The 16,877-nt window shown below is 32.0% G+C and overlaps 1 long non-coding RNA gene across 1 annotated transcript; it reads left to right on the plus strand.

The window, feature by feature from the left end:
• Nucleotides 1-4,806: 4,806 nt before the first annotated feature.
• Nucleotides 4,807-7,112, plus strand: LOC125589570. Its single transcript, XR_007325737.1, has 2 exons — nt 4,807-5,559; nt 5,680-7,112. It is a non-coding gene; the product is annotated as an uncharacterized LOC125589570 (long non-coding RNA).
• The last annotated feature ends 9,765 nt before the right edge of the window (nt 7,113-16,877 follow it).

Here is a 16,877-nt window from a genome sequence, read left to right on the forward strand (position 1 = left end):
TATTAGTTCTTCTTAAAAGGTCATTTTCACCTTCATCGAAGAAAGAGTGATATTTGTCAAAGAAATAACTTAAGTTCAGATAGTATTGTAGTGTTTTTGATACTTTGTCTAAATATCCAAGATGGCAAAGGGCTTCATAGTGGTAAGAGACCTTACCAAGCTTACTTGCGTCAGAAGGTAATGCATATACTAACAATGTGTATGTTTAGACAGTCCCTGTCCCATTAGTGTACAATATTCTCATCGTTTGTTTTATGTTGAGAACCAAAGACATAGTCACTTTTATTAAACCAAATGAATTGCACGGCTAGCTTGCACATAATCAAAATAGAGATTATGTAAGAAGCATCGAAAATGAAAACAAAAACTGGATTTGTTTTAATGCTCTCATCTCATAATTTCTTTCAAAACAAAATTTGTAGAAATATGTTATCAGCAGAAAATGTCGTAATTTAAGGAACAATATATGAATTGTTCTTCATCTTGATCTGTCTCATAATTTAAGGAGCAGAACACCTGAAGAGTTTATTAAAAACAATATGATAAGTATCATGAGAAACAAAATAAGCATCTCGATGTATATAAAATGATGTACACCAAAAAGAATTGTTATGAATATCTATTCTTGACAAATCAAGTACACGATTCTTGATGTATATAAAATAAGCTTCTCGCTGTGGTGATTGGTCAAGAATAGGTATGTATATAGACTCAGTTCCCCTCTAATCTGCGACGTTTCAAAGATAAAATCATGTACACCAAAAAGAAAGTTTCATTCACATTTTACCCCAGCAAAAAAAAGTTTCAAGTCTCAACGTTTAAGTACGAACCCGAATACAATATAAGAACTCAAAAACCTTGTCTTGAAGGATCCATGAGGGTACACGAAACATTTTACTCAGTTTCTTCTGCTAAAGCTTAGTAATAGACATTTCTATACCTTTTTCATCTTCAAGAAGAGCTGCCATCTGCTTTGTCTGAAGAATCAGGAGCTAGTTTCTTTGAAGGACTCGATTCTGCAGAGCAGAAGTTGCATTCATCAGAACACACTTCATTCCTCTTCCAACAACACCCAAATGAGTAAATACCTAATGATGATGCTGCTGCTTTTGCAGCACCGGTGTGAGTAGTGGAGATTGTAGGCGAAAGGAGAACCGGTAAGAATTGATGCCACTCACTAACTCCACTTACCTGTGAGAAAGCATTTCACATTAGTCTAGTGTTTTCGTCGCAGAAAAAATTCACAAGATTCCAAAATTATATAAATTACCTACGCACTGTATTTCTCACCCAACGCCACAACCTTACGATCTTCTTCATGAGCTGTGGTTGAGAGGTTCAAAAATGAAAAAAAAGCAAGCATTATTTTTATATGAGTTTTTTTCCGAGTTTCATCCTCCGATAACTATCTTGAACTGTTTTAGACATGAACATGGCTTGGATTCGCACTACAGATCTCTCGAGCGTTTCCTATACTTGTCACTGACTCGTCTTGCAGAAATATTCTTATCTTGCAGAAATATTCTTATGCTTCACCTGGAGGATGTTCCTCTGCTTAAGTTTGTCTCACTTGGAGTCCTCTAGCAATATTATCTTCTGCCTCCATTGATTATTGCTTTCTCCAACACTCTTACAGACCAAATGATCTTCATGTACTACCTCCTTGCTTGTAACCCACTGATAGCAGTCTACAAAAGAGATGAAAAAGAAACATGATTTAACACACACATGGGTTGCAAGCTTCAGACAAAACTTATGACTCAAGTGTGACCCACATTAAACCATATCACGACATACATGGATCCCACGAGAACAAATATAGAAGTTCTATTGGGATGAGAACATATATTTGACAATACTGTTCTGTAAGGTCGGGATGTAAGGAGCAGTATCTCTTCAGATTTATTAACAACACTATGATACGTATTATGAGAAACAAACTAAGCAGGCTTTGTTCTTAAACAGCACCAAGCACTTTTCTCAATCAGAAAAGATAATAAGGCATATGAGGATACCTAGAGCCGCTCGCAAAAGAGTAGAAAAAGTGAATCATTCTTAGAACTGACGCTTGTTTCTTTTTAAGAATCTGCATCAGATTTCATAAAATAATCAGAGTAGGATGAAAGCAAAAACCTTAAAACGTATCGTCGAACTACCAAGACTTTAGGTACTAACGCTTCCAATCAAACGCTTACGAAATAATTAAGCAGAGCCTTCTTAGATTGAAGTAAAGCACATGCTATTTGTATATCAAATCGATAGGAAAACTAACCCTTTTTATAGATTAAGATATACCGCCTTGAAGAGGATAACTCTCATTCAATGTCAGATCGCGCTTGAAGTCGGTCTATGGAGTTAATTCAGCTGTTTAAAGCGATGAATCAAACCGTGACGGTTCAGATTTTTAGAACCGTAGACGAAACTGCGCCATGGAAGACACGGGCAGAGCTTCTAATTTATGATTCGTCTAACTCTTCATCACGAAACATCATTGTTGTGGAAGAGCTTCAGAGATCGATGAAGTATATGAACCCTAATTTAAGTTTCAATTAGATGATGATGAAAGAACGCTACCAGATCTCATGTGTGTCTTCATCGAGGCGGAGATGAAACTGGTTAACTCTAATATCAAAACGCCGCGTAACACCGCTTTACAATTAGAGTAGTCTGAATTTAATGAAACGCTGCATACTGGCAGGAGGATCACCAACATCTTTATATATATATATATATATATTTCATATCGTTTGAATTAAATCTATACAACATATGAGAATACATACTTATATTTTGATTATGCGTTGAATATATATTGAAAAGTTAATATTTTAGTTTTAAAATTTTCATTGTTTTTTCAAATGATTATAAATTATTGAAACCACTAAACATTTCACAATAAAAAAAATTGTTGGTGTAAAATTTTGTTAAATAAATATGCAAATAATCATAAAATCATATGAGTAGAAACCTCATTTAATAAATATTCATATTAAAAGTATACTATATATCTATGTTAATATCATTTAAATTTAATTATATATCATATACGATAGATAAAATTGATTGTTTTGATTTATTTACCCTAAAATGATTGAGAATAAACAATAGGGTCGTTTGATTTATATACACACGCCAATTTATTACATAATAGTAACTGATTTCTTAGTTATTTAATATATAATTATTCGATAATATGCAGAAAAACATAAAATAAGTAATAAATATAAAATATTTATTTTCACAAGGTGCGGATCTTAACCTAAGTATGTATCTATTTTAGGGATTATCAATATGGTAAAACAGGACTGTACCGAACCGAACCGAAATATGGTTTGGTTTTGGTATATACCATACAAACCGAATGGATATAATTTTATAAAAAACCGTAGGATTTGGATATGATTTGGTTTATAACCGATTAAACCGAATAAACCGAACAAAACCGATCAAAATTTGAAACATATAAATATGTATATATTTTTATAACAACGCATGAAAATCTATTTGTTATATAAATTAAATTTTTGCAAATAACTATTACCATATTTTTTACAGTAATAAAGAAGCCCTAATTTGTAAAACACTTGAACTATAATTAAGTAACAATTCATCGCAATCGAGACTTTTTATTTTCTTAGTCTTTTTTTGATCTTTTTTGTAAATTCGATGGACAACAATTAGTGGAAATTCTTTATAATTTGTTTCTTGTCTATAAACGAACAGACTTTCGTGTTCAATCGAAGAAGCATGACTTTGATGAACACTAAATATAGAAGAGTAGAAAAACTTTTCTTTCATGCTTTCAAAATTTCAAGCTTTGATTTTAATTTTAAGTTTTGATTATAATATTAGATGATAGAAGTGTTTTTATTTTTGTTCTTTTATTTAAACATGTAATTTTTTTTAATAAATGACTGCGTTGATAACATGACTCTAAAATTCATATAATATGATCTCAAATTAAATAATTATATTTTTTTGGTATAAAACCGAATAAACCAAAAACCAACGGTATATAAACCGAACCGAACCGGTGTAAATATGGATTTAGAATGGTAGTTATATTTTACTAACCGAAATACCGAAAAACCGAAAAAACCAAACCGAAACCGAACCGATATCCGGATTGAACACCCCTAATCTATTTAATAATTTTAAATCTTAAACATTTTCTAAATCTGAGGCCAAAACAAAATAACGAATTGAGAATAAACTCAAAAATCAATATTTATATAGAGCAATAACGAAAATGAAAAAAACGACACAAAAATAAGAAAAATATCGAAGAATGATCACGTGACCGTAAACTTCTCATAACCATAATTAACTTTTAAATTGGTAAATCATGATATAAAACCGAGCTGATATAGTTTCATTGTAACCAAATAGTAGGCCTGAGATTTTTTGACCTATTTTTTTGACCTAAAATATTTTTAAAAATGTAATCAGCTCATCAGTAAACAAATTATGTAATTAACAAAAACATTTTTTATAAAATTTGTTTAAAGGCCAAAAATATTAATTCGATCAAGAATATAAATTTTATTTTTTCATACGATATTTTTTAAATAATTTTCATATAATTTTACCGTACACAAAGAGCATGTGTTATCCTAATTACTTTTAATAAACGATAAGTTACAGCTGTAATCCATTCATTGTGAATACACAAAGCAAAACAACAATTTTATTCAGTGAAACATCTCTCTTTCATAGGTTGACCTGAAAAATGAAAATTACAAATTTTTAGCAAAATACAAGAAAGTACCAACTCATTTCCAAAGGAAGAATAATACTTTGAAAATACTAAAGAAAATACTTGGAAAACCCAAAAAGAAAACAAGGCAAGACTTATAAAAAGGGACACAGATAGATCACACAAAATGCAACTTGTAAATAGTTCTACAGATTGCATGATAAATCACATTTTATTTGTTGTTTTTGTCAAACAGGTACAAATTAGCAAGCAACATATTGCTGAGTTATTACAAAAACAAATTTAATATACCTGTTGCCAACCAATCAATAATAATACTCGGGTTGAGTATAGGTATATCGCCATTACAACTAAATATCTATACAAACTTGTATTGATATTATATCATTGTTAGCAACAAGCAATTTATTATCATAGCATTCCTCATGACTATTGGTGGCGTATCATAATATCTTTATATATAAAAGAGACTTTCCTCCTGGTAGTGCCAGCAGGGACGACACGTCAGAAATAGGAGGCCTCCCGCGCTGACACGTCAGATACGCTCCGTATCACTAAAGCTTTATTTTGTCTAAACGGGCTTCACATGGGTTTATGTCGTGCTAATCATAATATGATATGTTTGTAACGCTATCGTTTTGGATTCCATGGTTTCGTTACTCTCTTCTCCGTGTAAGGGTTTCCATCGAATTTTCCATCTTCTTCCTACCAATCCAGAAATCCATCGGTTACCGAAGCTTTGTCTTGAACGCAATCATTAACAAAAGCTCTACACCACTCTCACGATCTGTCATTAAATGGATCTCCGTTGCTTTATCTTTGTGAAATTCGAGTATAAAAAGGTATGTGTTGTCCTGTGCAAATCATCAGTTTTGTCTTCTCATTCATAAGATTTCTTACAGATTCTATTTGAGTTTGATTTGAATCTTCTTTGTTTGTTGGTATTTGTTCATGTACTGCAGGCAAGCCTCATGCAAGCCACCGTGTAAACAAGGAGGCAGGGCACGCTGCATACAAGAAGGACGTCGAAACAACTATCAAGCATTACTCCACAGCCATAGAGATTGACGATGAAGAAATCTCTTTGATCACAAATCGTCATGCTATTCATCTGAAGATGGAAAGGTGTTGTCTTTTATGAATTAATAGAAACCTTAGACCAGTTGTGTTTATAAGGAATATATTTGAATCGCTTACATAACTGTATAGACCAAACAAAATCACAATAATTCTTCAGTATATCTTTTCATATTTTCTTCGGTGTTCAGTTCGTGAATCAGGATGGTGATGAAGCTGTGGCTCAAGAGGATGAGATGGTTGAAGAAGCCTGAGATAGAGAAGAAACGAGATTCGGGGCCGGAGTTTGAAAAACAGAAGGAGAAGAAGGAAAGGAAGCATTAAGCTTTGAAGGAGAAAGAGATGGAGAGACCGAAACAAGAAGAGGTGAAGCGTTTAAAGAGGGAGGCTGTCGAGGCAGAGAAGAATAAGAAAAAGAGAGCACAAAGCGTCAAGTTGCAGAGCGGGAAGCTGCTAGACTGAGTATGAGACAAGAGAAGGCATTTCCTCTTGACGGGTTCTGAGAAATGACATGATGCTACACATATAAGTACTCCTTTCTTTGCAACTCATAACTTATACTTCGCTCATTAAAGGTCAAACTATTAGTTAGTCTATGTGATGGTATAAAACTTTAATTGTATCACAAATCTATCTCTATAGATTTAGGAGTCATCAAAAGTTGTTTGACTCTTTGTTGATGGTAGATGAATTCTCTGGTAAGTTCTTTGAAGAAACATAAACATATAGACATTACATTTTATACATTGATGAATTAGAAGACCTGTTTTATGTAATGTGTCTCAAACATTTGTTGAAAATATAATGTTCAGTTTTAGAAACTGTTAAATTCCCAGCTCTTTTTCTGTCAGTGTGCTTTTTAGTCTCATAAATCATATTTCCTTGAACATTCCCATGTGATCTGATACCAAGTTCGTTTTGTGATTATGGTGTTCATTTTTTGCTCTCACTTGGCTTTTGTTTGTTTGTCTCATCCAAGTCTTTGATACTGATTAAAGATCATGATGTTGCTGTTGCAGATGGCATCATGCTAATATGATTAAGTTGAGATTCTGGTGGACTACATTTGAGTGGCGAAGCTGTTATAGTTCTTAATGGGATAAGGTACTTTCATGTCTCGGTTGCATCAACAGCTCTGACCTTTGTGGGGCCTCAAGTATGGCCAGAGCTGTCTCTGGATAGGCTTAGAGCAGATGGGCTGATTCCCAAGAACATTTCTTTAAGAGACTCCGAGGATGAGCTTGAAATGCTTCTGGGTTATTACTTTATATTTGTAAATTATAAGCCTTCCTGAACATTACAAATATACAAATATAAAGTAATAACACACGTTTTATACCAACATACTAGAGATGGAAGCTTGCCTCAAGGTAAAACGTTCAGGAAGGCTTATAACACCATCTGCAAACAAGCCAAGCTACGCCTCCTCACAAGGAGCCCTCTCCTTACTCTTAGATGCTATACACTAGAGATGGAAGCTTGACTCAAGGCTGGCAATGCTGAGACACACTTATAAAGGGAGTGAAGCAATACTTTGCATTGGATCAGCCTAAAAAAGGCCTCAAACATCTCAAGTTCTCCTCCAAGAACAACTATGTTTTAGGTACATATCTCTATGCTATTCTGCTAATGATCACATTGAAAACATGAAGAAGGCATGGCATTTATGGACCTCCTCAATTGGCGTACAAACATGTTATCAGTCGACCGATGTCCCGATCGTGAAGAGGGCCAAGAGGCCATCTTATGGTACAGACATGATCCTTATAATGCCCCAAGAATCTGCATGCTCAAAGGAAAAGAAGATAGGTGTAATGTTTGTTATTACTACAAGCAGATGCAGATGGTCTTGCATATGATAACCTGACCATTGCATTCGCACTACCCGAAGACCCGTTTACTTGACAAGTTTTAAATTCTTGCATCTTTTTTATAATTATCCCATTTTGTTGAACTTTTGATATTCCAGTACCTATGTTTAATGTTAAAGGATCTTTAATTAGTTATCAAAAATCATTTGGTCATACATACTCAAACTTTGGTCATACTATTATTTCTTGCAATGCAAGTTTACATCGTAATAACACACGTCCGCACCAGCAAGTATAAGCTCATGCATCACAATCATAACCAATAAACATTAAGCCCACTAACCGAACATCTAATTCAAAACATAGTATACAACAACTCACCACTCAAATTCGAGATAACCATCAAATAAACAAGTATTAACAACATGCAACACAAAACACATAATGATTCAATAAATGTGTGTATCATGATCCAAAATTATAGCACACGATGCACTTTTAACTAATACATATATTATATTATGTTTTTTTTATGTCCCATGATAAATTTATAGTAAATTTAAAATTAAAATGTATTACTCGGTAGCAAATGAAAACAATATAAGAGGTAATAGAATAAGTAAAACAACCACTGATTATACTCTGAAACTGAATAATAAATTTTTATTAAAAATACAAATACATTCAATATATACAAAATGTAAAATAATCGATGTCTTGAGTACTAAACCTAACTACAACAATAAAAACTCAAATATACGTACTATATATAAAAAAATTGAGCAAACATTTAACAAATGTATACGATTTTACCATTTCAATCATGAAAATCGTATCATGCTAATGCAACCTTATAATCTCTAAAAATAATAATAAAAAATAAATAATTTAAGTTAGATATATGAAAAGATGATACAAAATGTGTTCTCATTATAAAACATAAACAAAAAAAAAGAAAAATAATAACTAAAATAACATAATGTCAAAAAATATATTTGACAACAAATAAAAAAACAAAAACAAGTGACAAAAATAAGCAAACATCAAACGTTAAGTAAAATGAATATAATGTCCTTCGTCACTTAAAATTTTCTACTAGACAATAAACACTATTATACACATTTCTTGCAAATACAAACCAAAAACACAAACCACCAAATCATACAAAAAAATAAAATTCAACATCACAAGTAAAGTATATCCCGTCAGTAGGACGGGCCGGCTCTAGTTATCCATATTCCATAGTTTTAGGGACTTTGCAATTGATCTAGAGTAGCCAGGGCTCGTCCATAGGAGAATCCACCCAAACGACCGCTTATGTCATATAGTTTTAAAGGACAAGTTTTTTTATTTTTTCATATTAAGAATTTTCGTTAGTATTTATATGTAAATTAATTTATAACATATATAATTTATAATATATATAATTATAACTTTTTAATAATAATAATTGTAAGAATTTTTATCCTTATTTATAGAAATTTTCCTTATAATTATATTGAATAAGTATATTATTAAATAATAATAATTTTTAAAATGTGACATTTTGTATTGGTAAATTATTTACTAAAATTATGATTGACTATAGTGAAATATTTATGATAACATTAAGAAATATTACTATGAAGTTAATTTAATAAAATTATGTTTACCAATCACTATTAGTTATAGTTTCAATGTGATTAATATTTTAATTATATATTAGATCTCGATCCGCGCAACCGCGCGAGTTTTTGTTTTCATTTATTTTTATATAAATATTTTGTTTTCAATTCTAAATTGGTATATATTATAATATATATGTGTCTACCAATTTTTAAAACATAATAATTTCACATTATGTTTTTTTTCATTGAATAGATTGTTTCAAACTTTCACATGTATTTGTATCTTCTTATATATATATATATATATTTGGATTATTATTTTATTATTAAAAGATTAGTAAAATATTGTTTTATTGTCATATCCAAAAATATTGTAACATTTCACAAATTTAGAAAGTTTTAAAAAAATTAAATTTTTCGCTTCATAGATTTATATTATCGAGTAAATAATTAAACATTTAGTTTTTGTTTAATTTTTAAAATAAACTATATAGTTTAAAATTTGTTTTCATTTGTTTAAGGTACTAAATATTAATCATTGTTTGATAATATGATTTTTGTTATTTAAAAAAAAATATTTATAATTTTAAAAGTTAACATCGACAAATATTTAAATAATTAACATATGGAAGTATAGTATTACAACATTAAATTATATATATATTTAATTTATACTATATATAAATCCAATAGATCATTTATTGTTTAAATCTAATTATTGATAGCCAATAAAAATTTCTGGTAGACCCAAAATTTAAATGATAAGATTAAAGATTAAATTATGTCGATTCAACTCCACCAGTTTGGCTTGCTAGATCGGCTGGAGATTCTAGTTAGTATTTGAATGTTGTTGTCAAAAAAAAAAGATTAAAGATTAAATGTAACATGATTTCTAGGAATAGGTCCATTAGGTCTATTTTTTAAAAAATCACACAAGAATCAAAGTTGTGACTGTTTTAATATATAACTAGAGCTTGACCCGCACGTCCGTGCGGATACTTATTTTTACTTTTATATACCTAAATATCATTTAAATGTTTATTAGTTAATATTTTAAATATTTATATTATTTTAAATATTCATAAACATAATAATTAAATATTTTACATGCCGTAAAAAAAATATTGACTTGTGCGCTATACTAAACTTTCGATAAATATTGACTTATTAATATATTTGAGTAATTTTTCTTTTAACACGAAATTGTTCCCAAGTGTAATAATATTTTAAATATTTTTATTAAATATAGATTATATGGCGAGATTTAGATACATTAGAAAAGGAATATTGTTAGAAACATTAAATATTATTCTACAAGTAATTAAATGATATTTAAATATTACTATACATATATTTTATTGTTGAAAATAATTAATAGTAACTGAAAATATTAGAAATATTTGATATATATATATATATTAAACTAGATTTAGATAGATTAAAATGAATATTTGGTTATAAACAATCCATATTATCTTACAAGTAATTCAAAAATATTTAATCTTAGCATAGATAGATTTTATTGTTGAAAATAATTAATGGCAACCGTAATAGTTAAAAATATATTTTGGAATATTCAAAATACATATATTTTAGGTCTTACAAGCTAAATGTGTGGGGAATATATCATAGTTGGAAAATATTACATAATATTATAAAAAATCATTTTTATACTTGAATTTTCTAAACTTTAGCTAAATCATTTTAGGAAATATCTTGAACACAAAAATTTAAGTAAACTCGATTTAGGAAATAATTTAATAAAATAGGAAAAGACAATGATTACTTAATTTAGGGTTATTTAATACTTCAATGGCATAAGAATTTAAATATTAGGGAAAAACTAGGGTTAATTCAATTTTGTACTTGTGTTTTAATAGATTAGATATAAGATATGATATTAGATCAAACATAAAAAGACATGGTGCTGTTTTTGGTTTCAAGCCTATTTGTTTTGAATGAATCGGATTGTGGTTTTGGTTTAGTTTTTTTTTTTTTGGTAGGAATATGGGAGAATGACGCCCAATTTATTTAAAAAAGAAATCCAAACTTCAGCTTACAAAACGAGTTTGTCGTGGCCGCAACGGTCCAGCAACATTCTCATGAACTAAAACAGCGACCTCAATCGAAAAAGTTGGTTTAGTTTTTTCCCCTTGCATTTCTTTTTGTCGTGGCCGCAACAGTCCAGCAACGTCCTCAGACGAGTTTTGGTTTAGTTTTTTCCCCTTGCATTTCTTTTTTTTTCCTACGTGTCTCTATACTTTAAAACCAAAACAAAACAAAAATATTTACTAAGAAAGTCATTAAAAACTTTTTGCTTAAGGAGTCTAAAAATATGGGACCGGCACTGAGAGTACCCACATTTGATTTGCGAATAGAAGCTAATTTTAAGAAGATATGACATAAATTGTTATTACAGTTCTGTAAAATATTTACAATACTTTCTGTATTATTTTTTTTTTTTTTTGAACTTTAACAATACTTTCTGTATTGCTCAATGAAAATTTTTCTATGTCCAACATCGCTTAACTGGTATGATGAACAGATTAGATTAACTGGTAATAATAGTTCAACAACCACCACATCATTTAGAGCTTCAAGACCATTTATTATGAGCGTATATGAAGGTTGACTGTTAGATCTTTTCAAACATCCTGCTCTTCCTCTTAACAAATTCGAGGTCTACTCTTTCGACACAAAAAGTAACTGATTTTTCTTTCGTATCCGAGGAAAGGAACACATTCTTAACAAATGTAATATTACAATGACCACGTCATTTGCGTTAAGATTCATGATTAATGAATGTATATATATCCCCTTTCTGCATGGGGAGACCTGATCAAAACAAAATGTGGACTAAAACTAGCGAATTTATCATTATGACACTTTTGATTCAGTGCATTTCAAGGCGCACATAAAGACACGCATCTCATTGTAGCTAGGGGTCTCTCCAAAGAAAGCAATTTATAGGTCTACCACAATGAAAATCACATGGTGTGTGACTAGTTTTACATGTTACTTTCATAATGTAAACTAATATAAGTATATGCATATATAATGAAATGCATTAAGATAGATAAAAATTATACGCAAGAAAATGTTTTTTCTCTTTGTAACCAATTTTACATGAATTATTCAAAATTTGTCTAGTTAATCAAAGAATCTTGCTATACTATTTCTATACCACATGATTTACAACCAGACAAGCCAAATACATAACTGTACATCACACATTTTAGACAAGATTGGAATGAGAAGACCCATCATGTATGACAAAAGTGGACAAATTTGGCACATACCTTGGTACTTGTAAAAGACCGTGAGAATGAAAAGTAGAGATGTAAGTTGCCCAACTTGAGCTCGTCTTGTTACAAAAAAGTCCTCTCTCAAGATGATATATACTTCGTTTTCTATTCACAGATAGATTTCAACCTTACAATCAGGTGGCCCAAACTTTGGTTTCTTCTATATTTAGTGGAGAAGATTGCTTTCCGATTACGACCTTAATAGACTTCGGATATATTTTTTGAAGTTCATTGATCCCTAAAGATCTCATCATCTCACAAATATGGATTCATCTGTGTGTATCCCGATTGCTGCAGTGTTGTTTAAGGAGAAGATGACAAATATATAAGCGTAAATCTAAAGAAATATATATATATATACATGTTACGTGATAGTGCACTACAAGAAAACAGCGGTATTCTGACGGACATTCCGACGGAAAATGAAATCCTCGGAATATCCCAAGGAATTTCCGAGGAAATTCCGAGGAAACAAAAAATTGGGTTTCCTTGGAATTTCCTCGGAATATACCGACGGAATTCCGAGGAAATATCAATCCGTCGGAATATTCCGAGGAAATTCCGAGGAAAAATGTGTTCCTCGGAAAAAACCGATGATTTCCGAGGAAATATTATAGCCGTTGGAGAGCCGTTGGGGGATTTTACAAAATTCCGAAGAAATTCCGACGAACTAGCCTTTTCCGTCGGAATTCCGTCGGAATTTCCTCGGTCTGTCGGCAGGATTTAAACTATAAATACAAGCACTCCTCTTCCTCTTCATTCACTCCATATCTTCATACTCCCTCTTACTCTATTTACACACGAATTTGATTCATAAAAAATATGTCTTCTTCAAATTATTTTCGTTCTTGGATCGATCGACCTCATTTGGATCCGAACACGAGATTGCTTACGGAAGAATACCAACGAGGTATAACCGAATTCATGGGGTTAGTTCACCGACAACCGGAAGTAAAAACAGGTATGTTAAGATGTCCTTGCTCTAATTGTAAAAATAGAAAGGTTATTAAAGAGTGGGATGTTTGGACTCATCTATATTTGAGTGGGTTTACACGAAGTTACAAAATTTGGTATCATCATGGGGAAACTGATTATGAACATGGTAGTACTAGCGAACCTCAGCCAGCGGTTAGATTAGAATAACCAATTAGAACAGATGTAGATTATGGTGTAGGTACTGAGCAGATGATAAATGATCATTTTAGAGGGGAAGATTTACCCAATGAAGAAGCTAGGAGATTTTATGATATGTTGGATGCTGGAAAGCAACCATTGTACGAAGGTTGCAGAGATGGTCATTCAGCTTTATCATCTGCTACAAGATTGATGGGCATTAAAACAGATTATAATTTGGCTGAAGACTGTGTGGATGCGATTGCTGATTTTGTAAAAGGTATTCTACCCGAGGATAATGTAGCTCCTGGTTCATACTACGAGGTTCAGAAACTCGTAGCTGGTCTTGGTTTATCGTATCAGGTAATAGATGTATGCAGCGACAACTGCATGATTTATTGGAGGGGAATAGAGCCCAAAATTGTTCAAATCGGATGATTATAGAGAGAGAAAAAGGGGGGGCGAATTATAGGGGAAATCGGAGGGGATGAGAGTTCTGAGGTTTTGATCCAAAAAGTTCGGGTTTTGCCTTATAATTCTGTTTCCCGCACACGCATTGATCGATGCGTTTTTGTACAAATACGGATCAATCAATGCGTTTAAAAAAAGGCTCCCAAGATTTTGTTCGATCCATCGATGGGATAATCTAATCGATCGATCACATTGTTACGCTTTGGTCCATCTTAGTGATCGATCGATGCGTTTTCGGATATATATCCATCGATCGTTCCGTTTATAAAAAAACTTACACGATTTTCCGAGGACATTCCGAGGAACGTTCGAGATTCTCGATCGATCGATGGGATAATCCAATCGATCGATCACATTGTTACGCTTTGGTCCATCTTAGTGATCGATCGATGCGTTTTTGGATATATATACATCGATCGATCCGTTTATAAAAAAACGTACGAGATTTTCCGAGGACATTCCGAGGAACGCTTGAGATTCTCGATCGATCGATGGGATAGTCTAATCGATCGATCACATTGTTACGCTTTGGTCCATCTTAGTGATCGATCGATGCGTTTTTGGATATATATAATTCGATCGATCCGTTTATTAAAAAACTTACACGATTTTCCGAGGACATTCCGAGGAACGCTTGAGATTCTCGATCGATCGATGGGATAGTCTAATCGATCGATCACATTGTTACGCTTTGGTCCATCTTAGTGATCGATCGATGCGTTTTTGGATATATATACATAGATCGATCCGTTTATAAAAAAAATTGACGTATTGAAACCCCAAACACTAGTTCCTCGGAATTTCCTCGGAATATTGCGACGGAATTCCGAGGAAGAAGAGGGTTTCCTCGGAATTCCCTCGGAATAATCCGAGGAAATTCCGAGGAAATAGGGTTTTTAAACCGAAAACAACGTTTTGCGGTTTGAATAACACATATATAACCCTTATTAAGTGTCTTACGTTCATTATGAAGTCAAAAATTTGTTCCTTACCGTATAATTAACACTTTTCCGATTGTATGAACGAAATCCCACAACATAAGAGAAACACTTATACCTTTTAATGAATGGTAAAGGGAATACTTTCAATTAGTTTTGAAATTTGTTATTTCATGGTTTATGCTCATCTATACAAAGAATCCTCAATGGTATGCATTACAATTGTATAAGAAATGAAATACGGCAAAAAAATTGATGTTTTGAAACCCCAAACACTAGTTCCTCGGTATTTCTTCGGAATATTCCGAGTAAATTCCGACAGATATTTTACTATCCGTCGGAATTTCCTCGAAATATTTTCATTTTACCGGGCAAATATTTCGCGAAAATTGAAATTAGAATTCCGACGGAATTCCGACGGATAATGTTCGTCGGACCCTAGGTTTTATAACCACGAGCCCCTTCTTCTTCCTCATTTCTCTCTTCTTCCTCTGCGCGACTCCTCTCTTCTCTCCGGCGATTTCCCCCTGAAATCCGACGATATCTCAGGCGATCTCCCCCTTCTCTTACACAAATCATGTAAGGACCCTATCCCACTCTCTTAGGTTCTATTTGTTAGGTTTTTGTGTAGTTTTGATAGATTTTTGTTAGGGTGATTGGTTAGGATTGTGATTTGGTTGTATAATAGGTTTAGAATTGTGATTTGGTTGAATAATTTGTTTTGTTGAATTGATTTAGAATTTTTTTATAATTTTTTTCTTTTTTTGTATTTATAAAATCGATTTTTTTATTTTACAAAACGATTTTTCTATATAAATTCGATTTTTTGGATTTTACAAAATCTTTTTGTATATAAATTCGATTTTTTTGATTTTACAAAACATTTTTAATATCTATAAAACTTTTTTGGTGATTAAAAACTATTATTTGGGATTTAAAAATATTTTTAATATATATATATATTATTAAAACTATTTTTTGTAATTATTAAACTATTTTTTTATTTATTAAAACTATTTTTTGTTTATTAGAACTATTTTTATATATTTTTAATATATATAAATATTTTTTTGTGATTAAATTATTTGGGATTTAAAAAAAAAAAAAATTAATTTATATATTTCTGTATTTATTAAATATATATTTTTAATTTACAGGTCTCATGATGATCAGACCCGGCCTCGACAGCGTCGTGGTCGTGGTGGTACGAGGAGCCAGTCTCGGGATTCCAGCCATTTTCAGGATTCCCCTTCGCCCCACAGCTCCAACCATACATCTCCCTCTGCTGCACCCGCTCCTGCTCCTCTCGCTCCCGCTGCTGCATCCGCTCCTGTTCCTCCGGGTCCTCCGGGAGTGATGAGTGTTGCGGAGTTGGTTCAACAGCCCGGTCGTGACCATCTTCCGTATCTCACTCCGTATCCACATGGACGGGGTCAAACATGGTAATTAAACATTTTTTTTTCTTTAAATTTGGATTCATTATTAACCGTTTGTTCTTTTTATTAGGTTCAACCGATCCGGGAACGGGATCAGCGCATGGTTCAACCGTATGATGTACTCGGCCCTCGACAGGGGACATCCGACTTTCACTCACTTCCCTACCGACAAGCAGGTTCTGTGGTTTCGTCAGTTTGCGGTAAGTATTCTAATTTTTTACTTATATTTTTAATCTTTAATATAAATTTTCTACTAATTGTGTTTTTTTTTTTCAGCAAGAGTTCAACTGGAATTCCGATGAGACGCTCTTTATCTATTACCACTTCGTCCATAAAGTTTTGGACAACTATGGGAAGCAGATCCACGAGTGGAAGAAGAAGTGGGAAATCAATAAGGTTCGA

Source organism: Brassica napus, chromosome C7 (genome assembly GCF_020379485.1).
Source record: "Brassica napus cultivar Da-Ae chromosome C7, Da-Ae, whole genome shotgun sequence".
Classification (NCBI taxonomy): Eukaryota; Viridiplantae; Streptophyta; class Magnoliopsida; order Brassicales; family Brassicaceae; genus Brassica; species Brassica napus.